This window comes from Xiphophorus maculatus, chromosome 3, assembly GCF_002775205.1.
Source record: "Xiphophorus maculatus strain JP 163 A chromosome 3, X_maculatus-5.0-male, whole genome shotgun sequence".
Lineage (NCBI taxonomy): Eukaryota > Metazoa > Chordata > Actinopteri > Cyprinodontiformes > Poeciliidae > Xiphophorus > Xiphophorus maculatus.
Window position 1 is genome coordinate 9,524,762 of NC_036445.1, and position 14,054 is coordinate 9,538,815.

Sequence of the window (14,054 nt, forward strand, 5' to 3'; positions counted from 1 at the left end):
CTCTGACCACTTAGTCGCTAAGGGCAGTGAAGCTGCAGCCAGACCGAGTCTGCATGAAGGAAAAAAACAAAAACAGGACTTAACTTCAAGGACAACGCCAACAGTGGAGTAAAGTCAATGGGAACATCGCTGCAGGATTTAAGCGGCATGTGTTGAATTGCAACCGCTCTGTTGTTATGTATTTTATCATTAGCAGTCATGTATTGAATATTAAAACAGACTGACAGGGCTACTGGCAAACATAACAGCTTTAACAGTTACACCAACGGGACATTTTAAAAACTCCAGAGTGATAGACATGAAGAGAGTCATGCAGCCAAACCGAGATAATTAAGTTGTAATTATATCAATGTTAACCACAAAGGGCATGGGAGTTGACTTTTTCTTTCCTTTTACATTTCTTTTGTTTAAAGTTAATAGTAAAGGGAGATTTGTGCAGACAAAGCTATGTTTTAAATATTTTTGCTTTCTTGTTTATTTGGTATTGGTATTTATTTGGTGTTGAACTATAAACATCAGAATTAGATACGTTTAAAAAAGTAACAGGTGAGAGTATGAGAAGAAAATGTGTCACCATTTTCAGTTTACACTAAATATCAAATTCTTCCCGCTTGCTGTTTGGTTTTGCTTTTTTGTTACACTCTCAAACTTAAACTTTCCCCAAAGAGAAACCATCAGAAAGGTTTGACTTTAATTCGTCAAATAAATTTTCTAAAGGAACACAAATCTATAAAATGTTGTGTTTTTCCAATATTATTTGAAGTTTTTTTTTCTAATATCATTCATGAAAGAAAAACTTCTAGAATTTCTTGCAACTTAATTAATGTCCATTTCAGTAGTTAATCTTCTTTTGCCATTCCAGAACCAATTTTAAGTTGTGTTTGGGATAATTTTCCATTCTTATTTGCATCTAAAAACCAGCAGAAAAAATTATTAGCATGCAGATAATGAGTGTTTATAAACTTGATGTTACATTATTATTGGGTATCCTCAGAAACAAGCTCATATGGGAAGACTTAGATGGTTTCAAGCAACTCAATACGCATTCATTTGGGATCAAAATCCCAAATGAAAGCGCATTGGAGGCTTCTAAAGAAAAATGGACGTCTAAGATCCATCTATCAATAAAAGGCGATTAAATTCATTAACTATTTTAACATCCGTACCCCTCAAAATTGCTTAAAAACTTCAAAGACCAGACAACTCTCTAGTTGCTAAGCTACAACTCTAAAACCATTGTTATGTGTAAAACCTTTCTTATTCATCTAGCCAGATGGGCATTCTGTGAATTCGGACATCCTCATTAATTTTCCTTTTGGATTCCCAAATTGCACTGGGACAGAATAGTTAGCATAAAAACTGTGTTGGAAGGTTAACGATGGGCTGCAATTACATGCACGGAGAATGTGCAGAGCCCCATTTAAAGCCTCATTTGGTTTGCAGTGAAAACCCGATCGTCTCTCACCATGAGAACCAGTTGCTCTGTTGCTTTGGGACGGCTACAGCAGATGATAAAATACCCCAGTGCACTGCACACCAATGGGTTTACCATACACAGATAGAGAGATCTGCCAGTAAACCAGCAGGAAATTAAAGGGGTAAAACTCATTTACAAGCCACCTCCTGCCTCTTGGTCTGAACATCAGGTTACTTTCTATTCAAGGGACAGAATTATTTGTATTCTTTGTGAGTTTATTGTGTTTGAAATTTTACCCTAGATTCAAAAATTGCATACTTTCTACTGCAGCACACTCAAACAAATTTAAAGATAAAGTTTTGTACATTTTTAATACTCACCATGAGGTTATCGTGAAGGAAATGTAAGTTTATAGAAACATCCATTTTAAGAAAATAGAATTGACTGTACATTCTTTTACTTTATCTTGACATGTTGAGAGTAATTAAAAGCTCTGTGCATCTTTTGGTCTGTAATCTTGTGACTGCTAAAGTCAATCTTTACACGTGCTGGAAAAGCAAACCTTAAGCTGTTATTTAGAAGCTATTAAAATTAGTAAGTTTGTATTTGCTTTATTTTGTTTGAAGAAAATTAACCAGGCCACTATCTTTGGTGGTGATTAATTATAATTTGTTATAATTGTGTTGTATACATTTTATTACACACACACAAAGCAGAAATTCTTACAGGGGTACAAAACTCAACACACAACGTTGCAGTCTGATTTACAAATACAAAATATTTATCACTGGAATTTATGTCTTCATAAATGCAGAGAACTTTCCTAGACAGTCAAGTAAGCACCATCAATGTTACCATTAGTTTCTATTTGTAACATTCTGTATGTACCACAGGCGACCAGTACTTTTTTCCCATTAGTGCCACACAAAATAAAAAAAAAGACAAAACAAAGAAAAAAAATCTATGCTATAAAACATTATTGAACCTTAATCTACCTTACTTGAATGGATTATTCTATTTTATTTCCTAGTTTCTAGAGTGACCAATTGAAATGACATTTTGCATTTGATTGTTAATATTCTTTTCATGTGGAGTTTCTCTGCATCACAAGTTCATTGAACAACATAATGACAATAAAGTATCTTATCCTTAAACCTCTTAGACATTTTTAATCAGAAAAGTTTCCTAAAATAAAACAAAAAAACAACATAAAAACATCTTCTGGGGTCATCTAAGTCCACAGACCTTAATCCTTTTAAAAATCAGTGAGGTGAACAGAAGAAAGGAGTGCGTGAGTAAAAAAACTAACTCTGGGTGATTTTTGCAAAATGTGCAAAAAGGAATGGTCAAAGATCCTTCTCTCTGTAACTAAAAACACTGTGAAATGTTAGAGGACATGAGTAAGTGCTTTCCTTTTGGCAACTTGGAGTTGTTCAAAGTGTCAAATGTAAGGATGCCAGTATGTGTGACACAAGGGATTCAAAAAAAAGAAGCATTTTTGTGTCCTGCTAAATAGTTGCTTAAAGGTTGATTTTTTTATTTATTTACAGGCTTCAGCTTAAGAATATTTTTCTGCAAAAGAAATAAATAAATGAAAAAAAATAATCATAACAAAGAATGAAAGAGGACTTGCCTTGACATCATTTAGACAACATAATCACCACTGCAGTTTGCACAAAAGTGTATCTTCATTTTATTTATGGATTTAGGGAATTAGGCAGTGTTGTGATGTTCCTTTTATAGCATCAATATGAAATGTCTCATTGCCCACCATTTGAGAATGATATTTTTAAAGCTGGTCTTATACATCGTTGTCACACCATAATAAGACATGAAATTCTGCCTAATGGCTGATGACAATGCGACTGTCCCTCCAGCTTGACGGCACACAGCTCTCTTGGACTCCATGGAATCTGGTGACATTTCAGTGGATTGTTTATCCCAGAAATGCCTTCCACACTGCAGGGGAAAAAACAAGATAGGTCAACAAAATCCGGTGGGCTGGAGGAATGATAAAGCTCTGCTTTTCACAGCGAGTGCTGTTGCTGCGAATGAAGGAGAAAAATGAAAGGAATATTTCAAGCTCTGCCTGCGAGCCATGGGGGGTTGTCTTAGAAACTTATTAACATATGAATCAGTAGGATATGACCAAGTCGCTGCTGAGTGAAATATGTGATGAATCATAAGAGACCAGTAACGACATGGAAAGAAAAAGTTCAACAAACTTGAAAAAAATTTGATTGAAAAGAAGAAAACTTCTGTTTTTCAAAAGAGCACATATGGACAACTATTCCAGCGTTAGAATTATAACCTAATTAAAAGCTCCCAAATAGTCAAATGTAGCTAAGATATTTCAGACAAAATAATACAGGTCTTTTTTATGTAAACAGGATTATTTTGTTGTGTTTTTTTTTTTTGTCCAAATTGCTTCTTCAGTTAAGAGTAAAACTGGTAGTTCAAAGCTCATAATACATCATTGACCCACTGGACTGTCCTGCAATTCTTACATGTCAGATGTTTCTTAAAGACACTGCTAGTCTTAATGTCCTGAGTCTCTTTCAGATCAGTTTCGCAATATGCACTGACATGCAAAGAATTTACTATTTTATGTTCATGAAGTATGTTCTGCACATTTTGGTACTGGGTTCCAGGATGGTACTAACATTCAGCTTCTATGCGCCACAAATCTAGAACAAACTTCCAGAAAACTGCAAAACAGCTGAAACACTGAGTTCCTTTAGATCTACATTAAAAACCCACATGTGTCGAGTTGCTTTTGAAACATAACCAATGAAAAATGAATCATAGTTATGACGATGCTGAATTATGAACTGATATTAATAGAGTGGGCTTACTGGTGTGGATATAGTTGATTGCTAAAACTATTCACAGAATTTAGGTTGACAGCAGTTCTGTCATCTGGGGATAATCTGGTGCATCTCATCTACATAGGCTGAGGAGCATTCTGCTGTGATGGAGAAAACTCGACTCAGGCTTTGGCTGGGTTTTCTGAATTAATGGGTTTGAGACACTGGAAGGACTGATATATCCCTCTCTTCTAGTTTTTCTGATTTGGTTGTTGATACAAGTTAAGATTAATAAAATAGCACCGTATGAACCACTGAACCACTCTTAACCTGATGCGCTTGCTCTTCTATATAGTGCCATACATTTTCATAGCTGCTGGCTAGTTTATCCAATATAGAGGTTCAAACACTTTGAAGCACTATATTGTATGTACAGGTACTCTAAGCTTCTGTTTGGGTGTTTTGTATCCTTGTGGGTGAACCAGTCTGTCTGAGAGTGATGTTAGGTTTGAAAATCAACTGAATGTTGTGCTTGGAGATCTCCTGAGGTTCTCAGACACATATTGAATGAAAATGTCCAGTGTTTAAACCTCTACATTGGTGAAACTAAAAAGCAGCTACAGAAATGAATGATACAGGTCAAGAGAGCCAGTTGCTCAGATGAAGACTTGGTTTCAGTTCCTTTATATTTCACATAGCAAAGTTTAGAGTATTTTATTAAAAGTTAAGGTCAACTTCACCACCCACACCCATGACCAGCAGGAGTTGGTAGTCTAATTAGAGTTTGGACTTTTGAGATTATGTACCATAACCTTAAACAAGAAGCTAATGAAGGAAAATCATACAGCAAACAAGAATGAGCCAAATGCAATTTTTGGCTCTAATATGGAAAAGTATCACTTGATTATTTTGCATTTACCTAGATTATATTTGTCTAATTTTGAAGTGACTTACAAAAGGTAGTAAAAGAAATAAAAAATATCAAACTTTATATGACAGACTTGGAGATTTTCAGATAAATTAAGTGCTGATTTCTTCATGTGCAGATATTAACATAAGCTGTTGTATTGGTTTGAGCTACACAAGCAACATTTAGTACCTCGCTCCTAAAGTACATATTCAGAACTCTAACCAGCTACAGACATACAAATAATCCTTCTGATGATGCTTGTTTGTTAGACATAAAGTATCTTTAAAAATGACTAAAATAAATATTACAACCTTTGAAAATCTATTTTTATTAGTCTGATGTTACATTCTAATCTTAAATGTTGTATTTTCATAGCTGTAAGTCATAGATCATCATAATTAACAGAAATAAACGCTTAAAAACATCACTGTGTCTATTGGGTCTGTATAATGTGGTTCACTTAGTGAACTGAATTCTTGAAATAAATTAACTTTTCAGCTTCTACTGAATATGACTGTGGATGGGTTAATTCTTTTTAATTCATATGACCCACACATTACACACATGGCAGATGGAACATTAACAAGTTCTTTCAAGTGTTTCTTTGCCAGCGACAGCCAAAAGTGCAAGACACTTGAGTTTGAAGGTAGGTGTTAAATCTATAATGGCTGTGCAAATACCACAGAGAGAGCAAAGAACTGACAGTTTCATATGAAAGAAGCACAACAAAGTTTTCAAGAGGCTAGCTAATTTTTCCTGTATCCTAATTGGGGTTACATTTAAGTTATGGGGTTAGGCTTAAGTGTCCCAGCCATCTTTGGTTGCTGGATACAATTAGCATAGTAAAGTTTCTTTTCCTTATGAATCTGCTATAGACTCTAAAAGGTTTCTGTTTCGGTGTAGGGCTACATTCTGGCTTTGTATTTACAACAAATATGAACAAGGAAGCAGTGGAGTTAGAGGTAACTAAACTGCCATGATTTGTCATTTGTATTTCTCCGTATGCAGTTCTGAAAATTAGAACTAATTAAAATGCAAAAAGGCTCAAGACAGCATGGGCAACTTCAGAATATTTAAATAACCATGATAATGTTGTTTACAAAATTATTAAGTTTAAATGATACTAAGACTCGTCTGACGATATGTTACACAAACTTTTGATGTCCAACTACCATTACAGAAAAAAATTTTAAAATACTGTCTGCAACTTTGTCAATCATTTTCGAGTGTTAAGTGTTTTGTGCTCCTACAAATTTAAAGTTAATTCACTTTTAGTTGGCAAACAATGACCAATAAGGAAGACATTACTCCACTAATTCCAATAAAATGGGGGATTTGTGGGTACCTCAAATAATCTGACAGATGCTAGCCAACAGGCTACTCACCCACAGAAGGAGCTCATACTACACCAATCTGTGATGCTGTGTTGCCTTGTGCATGATTTGATTCTACCACCAGAATCAAAGAGCTTTGGCTAAGAAAAACAGGATAAACTGGAGATATTTACGTAAGAATCAGGAAACATTCATTTAAATCTCGTCTTACCTGTATCATTCAAGCATTCACTCACTTCAGAATAAAATTAATCTGCTACAGAATAACACAGAAATGATCTATTAGAAACATTTATATCATCACCTTGTCAGAAGCAATAATAGAACAATGAGTACTGGTGCCAAAGTCAATCTGATAAGTACCTCATTTCAATCTTCCACACACAGCGAATGAGATCAGGTAGTGAATATGTTAATTTAGTATTTCAATAAATAAAATAAGAATAAATAATGTTAACAGAGTAAATCTGAATAGTAGTGTCAACGAGAAATCTTTTAGCGTAACCCTACCCCTTATTAACACTTGGACTCTGATGTTCTGACCAGCAGAAAACATGATTAAACTGGGATTTATGTTATTTTAAGATTCATGTCCTGAATTTATAGCAGTCCTTGAGCCAAACTGCCTGCTACCTCTGTTTTCCATGTAAATAATCATCTGTCGCTCTTCAAATAACTGCACTGTGCAAACATGATGGTAGCTTAAAAGTTTGTGGAACTGCTCGCTTTGCCCTTTGGATTGAAGTTGTTTTAAGATGTGCCATTTGTTACTTTGTCTACAACCTGCTCACACAGTCTGAACACACTAAGTATAAGCAACCTCAGTAGAAAGACTAAAGGAGGCAGGTGAATGCCTCCCATTTTCAGCCTGACAGCCTCTCTCTCTGAGTCGACAGGCAGCAAGGTGACCTTGGTGACAAAGGCAAGGCGTCAGGATTGAGGAAGAATGGACGGAGCTGAGGAGCCGATGCAAGCCCACCACTGTGGTCTGTCAGGCCATTATCAATGCTGCTGAGCTGCATTTGTGGGCGCCATGGGGAGGGCGCAAGGATAAGAAAGACAGTGACAGACTAACCACAGGGAACTCGAATGAAGGCAAAGAGAAGATGAGGAGAGCTGTGGATGGATGGCGATAGAAAAGGTCGCTCATCCAGTGGATTGCAAACATGCAGGGTTGAAAGATACAGTTTGTTCCCCCCTTGTTGCCTAGATGTCAGCCACACAGTAATGAAGTTAAATTAGGACACAGTAGCATTTGGGAAATAGGAGTTCACTTGTGGCCAGAAGAAAAAAAGAGCAGCAAAGAAAAGGGTTTACAGGTGATTGACAGAGAGCACAGGACGCAGTGCTGGCTCAGTCAATCAATAACCCCTTTCCTCTTGGGTCAAAACCTCCTCCCAAGCCCCATCAGTCGCTTCCATATCCAACCCGACAGTGGACTCTTTCCATGTGTCATCGTTGTCAAAGGGAAAGTCACCTTCTGTCGTTTAATGGGTTTCCTTAATAATGGGCAAATCTGGAAGCAACAAAAGAGATTCACTTTTCATTCTGTAATGGAGCCACTCAGACACTGTGGAGATGCAGGTAGACTTCAAGATCAGGGCTTTCATTATACACATTGTTCATTTTTGGCTCTGGGGCAGGGTGACAGTGAGGAAAGCAAGCTTTTATGGGCAGAAAACACTTTGGAAAAGATTTGGTTCAGGTGTTACTGATGTTAAATCAGTTGTTTTGAGATTTATTTTTGATTAATCGCTGTTGCATTGTACCACATTGTAAATCTATTTACATGAAATGTATTATTGATGTTTTTGTTTTCATAGTTCCAGCATAATAACTTTCCACTTTATCATTCTTTTATGGCCATTCCACTTTCCAACACTCTCCATGACAGCAGCCAGTAGCACACGCAAAATCCTCATGAAAAGAGGCCGGTCTGCACTACTTTTGCACATTAACCCGATTCGGGCTACCAGATCGCCGGCGATCTGAGATGCATACATATTTTTCAAATGCCGGTAGAATTCGAACCACGTAAGGTAGAGCAATTTTTTTTTTTGCATATTAAACTGTAAGAATTGCGCTTCCTTTTCCGACCCTAAACATCCCCCCCGAGTTGCTGTGCGCGCGCAGACGAGTTCACAGATTTATAGTAAAAAGGATGGGTCCACAAACATGATGTGGCATCCATCCCTCTATTTGTAGATCAGCTCGGGTCTGGCCAATCACTTCCTGTGTTGTTCTGACGTTGACAGAATGAAATACTACGAGATTTCATGAAATGTCACATGACTTCAGGTGAGATTTCATGAAAGTCATTTCCGTTTCCTGCACGTGCTATTTGGCTCTGCTCTTGCAAATGTCTGTCATGTGGACAGACATTTTCTCATGTGAATACACAAAGACTGACACACTTTCATTTAAATGTTTGTATTTTATTGTTGATGTACAATGTGCAATGTATCTTCTGCACTTCTTTTTTCTGATTGCACTGATAAAAGCATTTTTTTTATTTTCCCTCGCTTTATTGTTTTTAGAAAATTGGCTGTAACTTTGAAACGAAGCTTTGAAAAAACTCCAAATAAATTGTGTTTGGTTTAGAAGGCTTGTGTGCAACTTTTTTGTATTGGGAACTTTGGTAAATAAAGTTAGGAAACTCTTCATATTTACAAAAATATGTCAAAAAAATTATAAACGGATGGAGTTCTTGTTATTGTTTTGCAAATTTTCTATTTTTAATCAGTTATTATTGATAAATGGCATACAAACTTGGAAAGGAGGACTTATAAGGATTTTATAGATGTAAAGAACATTGGAGTGCTCCTAATAATGACTCTGCAGCATCCAAAAATGTAAAAAGATGCTCATGCGGACTTTTATAATGGTAGTCCTAGAAGGGTTAAATCAATTACGTGTGCATATTTGTAGATTGCGTGTAACACGCCCACTTATTGCACATGGATTTTTTGTTTTTCCTAATATGTTTTTCCTAATATGCAATCTTTGTATGTATGGACTGTGTCCTAAATGTCAAACAGGTATCATGTTGCAAGTCCTTGTTCTATGTTTTTCCCTTTATTGTAGTTAATTTGTCATTCATCCAATGGTGATGGGGCATCTCACTTCACTTGTTTCATTAATGTTATTGCTAATAATACATTTCATTATTGGTTGTTATTGGAAAGCATATTGCAATCTCCTCATGATAGTGCATGTCCAAAATAGTTAATTGAGTAAATGAATGGTGAAGCCTTGATAAATAAATAAAGAACACACATTTGCATACTGTAATTGAATGTCACTCTTGGTTATTCTGCTCCTTCAGCTGATGGATGGGTCCCATCTCCACCAACAGAAAAGAGGAACACTCCTCAGCACAGGCTCACATAGCACAGCAGACAGTCACACATGGTTATCCCTCTGCATTAATCTATACAATACTGATAACAGTACTCACAAGTGCAATATGAGGACTCCACATGCAAAGTGGATCTGTCTGATGAGTTCAAACACTCAGAGAAAAACATACCACTATGTTATTAATCAGTGAAACATTAAAAATATTTATTTCACAAGACTCAGCACCACAAACAGAGCAAAGGAATGAAAACAACAGAATCTCTGTGCTGACTACCAGTAACACATTGACATGACACCGTCAATCTTTGCAATGTGAATCTGTATAAATAAAGTCAAGCACAAAGATCAAACTGACTGTTAACTTTTTTATGTATATATGATTATGTTTATTCAATGCTAACATTAACAAAATTGAAACTGGGCATGACGGAGAAACCATTTGATGTTCTTCCAGTTTGAATTGATTCAAATTTAATGTTTACAGTATAAAAAGTGGTGGCTATTAATAAGGGGAAACTCGTCAGAAGAATGGAAGGTGTTATTTGCACATCAAACTTGCAGGGTGGGTCACTCTGAGATGATTAACGTTGGCACTGAAGTTTCTGTTTGATTCAGAATTTTTGATTCAGTGTTATTATTTTGTTTTAAGAAGTATGGGCTGCATTTAAGCACCTCTAGTTTACAATTGTGCATGTTCAGACTGAATTAACCCTAACCCTAACCACACAAACACAATTTATGCTTTGCTACACATTTGTTCTACAAAGCATCCTCACCCATTCATGGTTTGGTCGTTTTTTGTTTTATTTTGTGGAAATAGCCCTATTTACAGATTTTTGTGGAGCATATAGAAAGTATTTGAGGCCGATATATTTGCAATGCTACTTAAAACTTTATTGTTTGACAGGTAGTTCAGGAGTACAATTTATTTTCCTAGGCACTGATTGGCTGTACCACCAAGAGCGGACAGTTTCTACTGCATCTATCAATTTGCATTAAGTGCATATTTGGTGTCTGAACTATCAAATTAGGATTAGGAAATTATCAAATGTTTTTAGAGGGGATCTTAGGTATTCATGGGTTTCAGCTATTTACAGGTGGTTGTGGTTCCTAACCCCTATGACCATAGATAGTTCACTGTATTTATAAAAAAAAAAAAAACAGTTTCAAAGTTTCCTTTCTGTTGAAAACACTTTAGATCAAGGGAAGCATTTAAAACACACTATGTAGGCTGGTCAAACGTGAAATAAAACATGCTTCATATTCAGACTGCTCAATATTGTGAATGTAGCGCTAATGCCTTATAACTGTTTGCAATATTCACATTGAAGAGCTTGTTTCTAATGTGATCGTTGTTGGCTAATTTATTCCCAGATGTTATGAACTTGCAATTTTCTTGCTAATGTTATACTTAATCAGGTGAGCAGAGTCTAACACCAGCAGATGCTCACATTGAACACCAATAAGGTTGCCCAAAATCATAAAGGTCACAAAGTGATGGAAGCACATATTTTAAAAAAATGGAGGAAGGAAGAAAATAAGTATATTTGTCTATTGTTGATGTCATGGCAGTATTTTTTTAATATGCAACCGGGCCCAGATTATGAATGCAGAGGCTCCTGGTTACAATGTGTTTAAAGCATCCCTATTGTCTTCAAAGGGCACACATTTACACAACATTCTGATAAAACTACAGTTCCCGTCTGGGGGCAACATTATCAAAACATAAACAGCATGGTATAACTCGCTGTCTTATGTAAATACATGTTGCGTCATTGTACCCCCACTAGGCCAATTTAGGTTCAATTCAGATTGTTATTAACTTAATTACAAACACACAGTCATGCCTGTTTCTCTTTTCTTCAGATGCGCACACCTATAACAGTCTCTCATGGCTCCTGTCTCCATCTTCCTCTCCTGTCTCACATAGTTCTACAGCTACAAATGCCTCCCACCAGGACTGCTAAGCTAACTCTGATCAGACTGGCTGATCAGTGCTGAAGCAATGCTAGCGTAGTAGCTAGCATCTAATTTAATACATGCATTCAAGATGTTTCCAGTCAGAGAAACCACTAATCACCTGTACTTTTTCTTTGTTCCAGATAAGTAAAACAAAACCTAATATCAGTGAACAAATGATCTGCTCTCCCAAGACTTTTTCTCCATTTGGGAGATGACACCACAGCAGGATATTCGTAAGAGACCACACTTTACACCAATTTAAATGCTTTCTACAGAGGAACATGTTTAAAATAACATGAGCGTAAAAATAATATTTTCACATTTTTCTCTAAATTGCTGGTGCTTCAAGAAGACCTTAAATTTCAATGATAGAAATGTTTTTCATCTGCATGTTTTGTTCCTATCAAGCTTTCAAAGGAAGATTTCTGCCTATTACAGTTTTTTGGTATGAACATTTTAATATTTTCTCAAACTGTTGTAAACCACAACTGTTCTTATTTATTTGTAGCAGCAAAACACAATTACATAATAAAACGCATTTTGATAAAAATGTATTATTATTGCAACATTTTTTTTGCTGCCCTTAATGCAAAAACATTTTGAGAGATGTAGGAGGAAAGATAAAGAATTTCTTGGTCTGCTGCTGTTATTGTGATACAATTTTTCTGTATCACAATAACAAGCAATAGAATGTCTAAGCTGGATAGAAGCACACTGATTCCTCCTATCCTGTTAAAGTATCTTTTTTCAGAACATCAGTATCAGTGAGGAAGATCACATGGTGAATGGCACCAGCTCCACCACAAATACTCCTAGCTAGCCTGGAGACAGATTTAAGAGTCAGAGAGAGGTGAGATGGCTGCAGGAAGAAGGGAGGGTTCTTTTGCTCACACCTAATGAGTGTAAAAAGAAAGGAGCTTCTTTTCTTTCTGTTCTTAATAGAGTTAGATGCCTGGACAATGGTGATAGAGAAGGACAGAAAAAGCTTATTTCATTTTATGAAGCTGGCTTTTGTGGCAATTTCAGAAATAGAAAAGTGTACTAGTGCTCTGACAAATGTGCTCAAAAAAGCGTTAGCAGCTGATGTTAGTGTTACCATTCTTACAAAATTGTAATCACAGAATAGTGCAGATACCAGATGTCTGCCTTGTGGTTCAATAGTGTGAGATGCACGGGCTTAGGTAAAGAACGTTCTAGCATCACCTTACTGCAATCTAATCTCCAGTGAAACCAAGGTGCCACATATTTTTTGGAAATGCTGAACACTTCTGCTTCACATTGCACAAAACTCTGTAAAGAGAGTGCATACGATGTCCCACTGCTACTGAATTAGAACAATTTCTGTCATATGTTAAGCAGACACTCTGTCTTTGCTGATGACACAATTTTTTACTTTGGCATGCCAACCTCTTGGAGGACCTCAAAAAACATGCACTCCACCGTACTTTCTGATTCTACAGCTAATAAAGGTTTGAGCCCTGATGGACTGTGTTTATAGACAGTTTTTACTGCAGGAATCCTTAAAGCATGGGTGACTAATCCGGTCCTCAAAGGTTGGTGTCCTGCAACTCTTAGATGCCTCCCTGATCCAACACATTTCAATCAAATAGTTCCTAAGTGCAGTCAAGTTCTCCAGAGTCCTGCTAATGACCTCATTGTTTGACTCAGGTGTGTTGAAGTAGACACACATCTAAAAGTTGCAGGACACCAAACCTGGTGGCCTGGAGTTTCCCTTCCCTGCCTTCAAGATAGAAGATGAACTCTTGTATGCCAGCACCTCCTCATATATTTGCTTTAACGCTCAGATACAAATTAACAAACAGAACACAAGTCACATTTATTTTACCCAAAATGAAAACATCTGTTCAAAAGACTTGCTTGCCCACAATGCACAGCACTATGCTCAGACAAATTCAAACTAAACATATCACAATCTAAAACTCTTATTAAAATTGTCAAGTGAAGTGGTGCAAGGGGTATGATTTGGGCTTTTGTTGTTTAATCAATTGCACCTGGGTAACTTTGAAGTTACTGGAGGAATCACAAACTCCTCTGTAAAATATCTGAGTGTCAAATTTGAGACTAATAATCGGTTAAACCTGGGTCATAAACAGGACAATGAGTTTTATTTTTTTATTGGCCCATCCAAAACCCAGACCTCGACTTGCTTCCTATCTTACTTTAACCCATGTTCATTTGAATTTGAAATACTTTATTGTCCCCAGGGGGCCAGGTCATTTGCAGCAGTCAATAAAATTAGTCAC

The 14,054-nt window shown here is 36.5% G+C and overlaps 1 long non-coding RNA gene across 1 annotated transcript in view; it reads right to left on the bottom strand.

Annotated features, from left to right (window-relative positions):
• Positions 1-2,163: 2,163 nt before the first annotated feature.
• The window catches only part of LOC111608178, a 30,386-nt gene continuing 18,495 nt past the window's right edge, over positions 2,164-14,054 (bottom strand). Inside the window, exon 3 of the long non-coding RNA XR_002752572.1 lies at positions 2,164-3,376. This is a non-coding gene — a long non-coding RNA (uncharacterized LOC111608178). The remainder of the gene's footprint in view (positions 3,377-14,054) is intronic.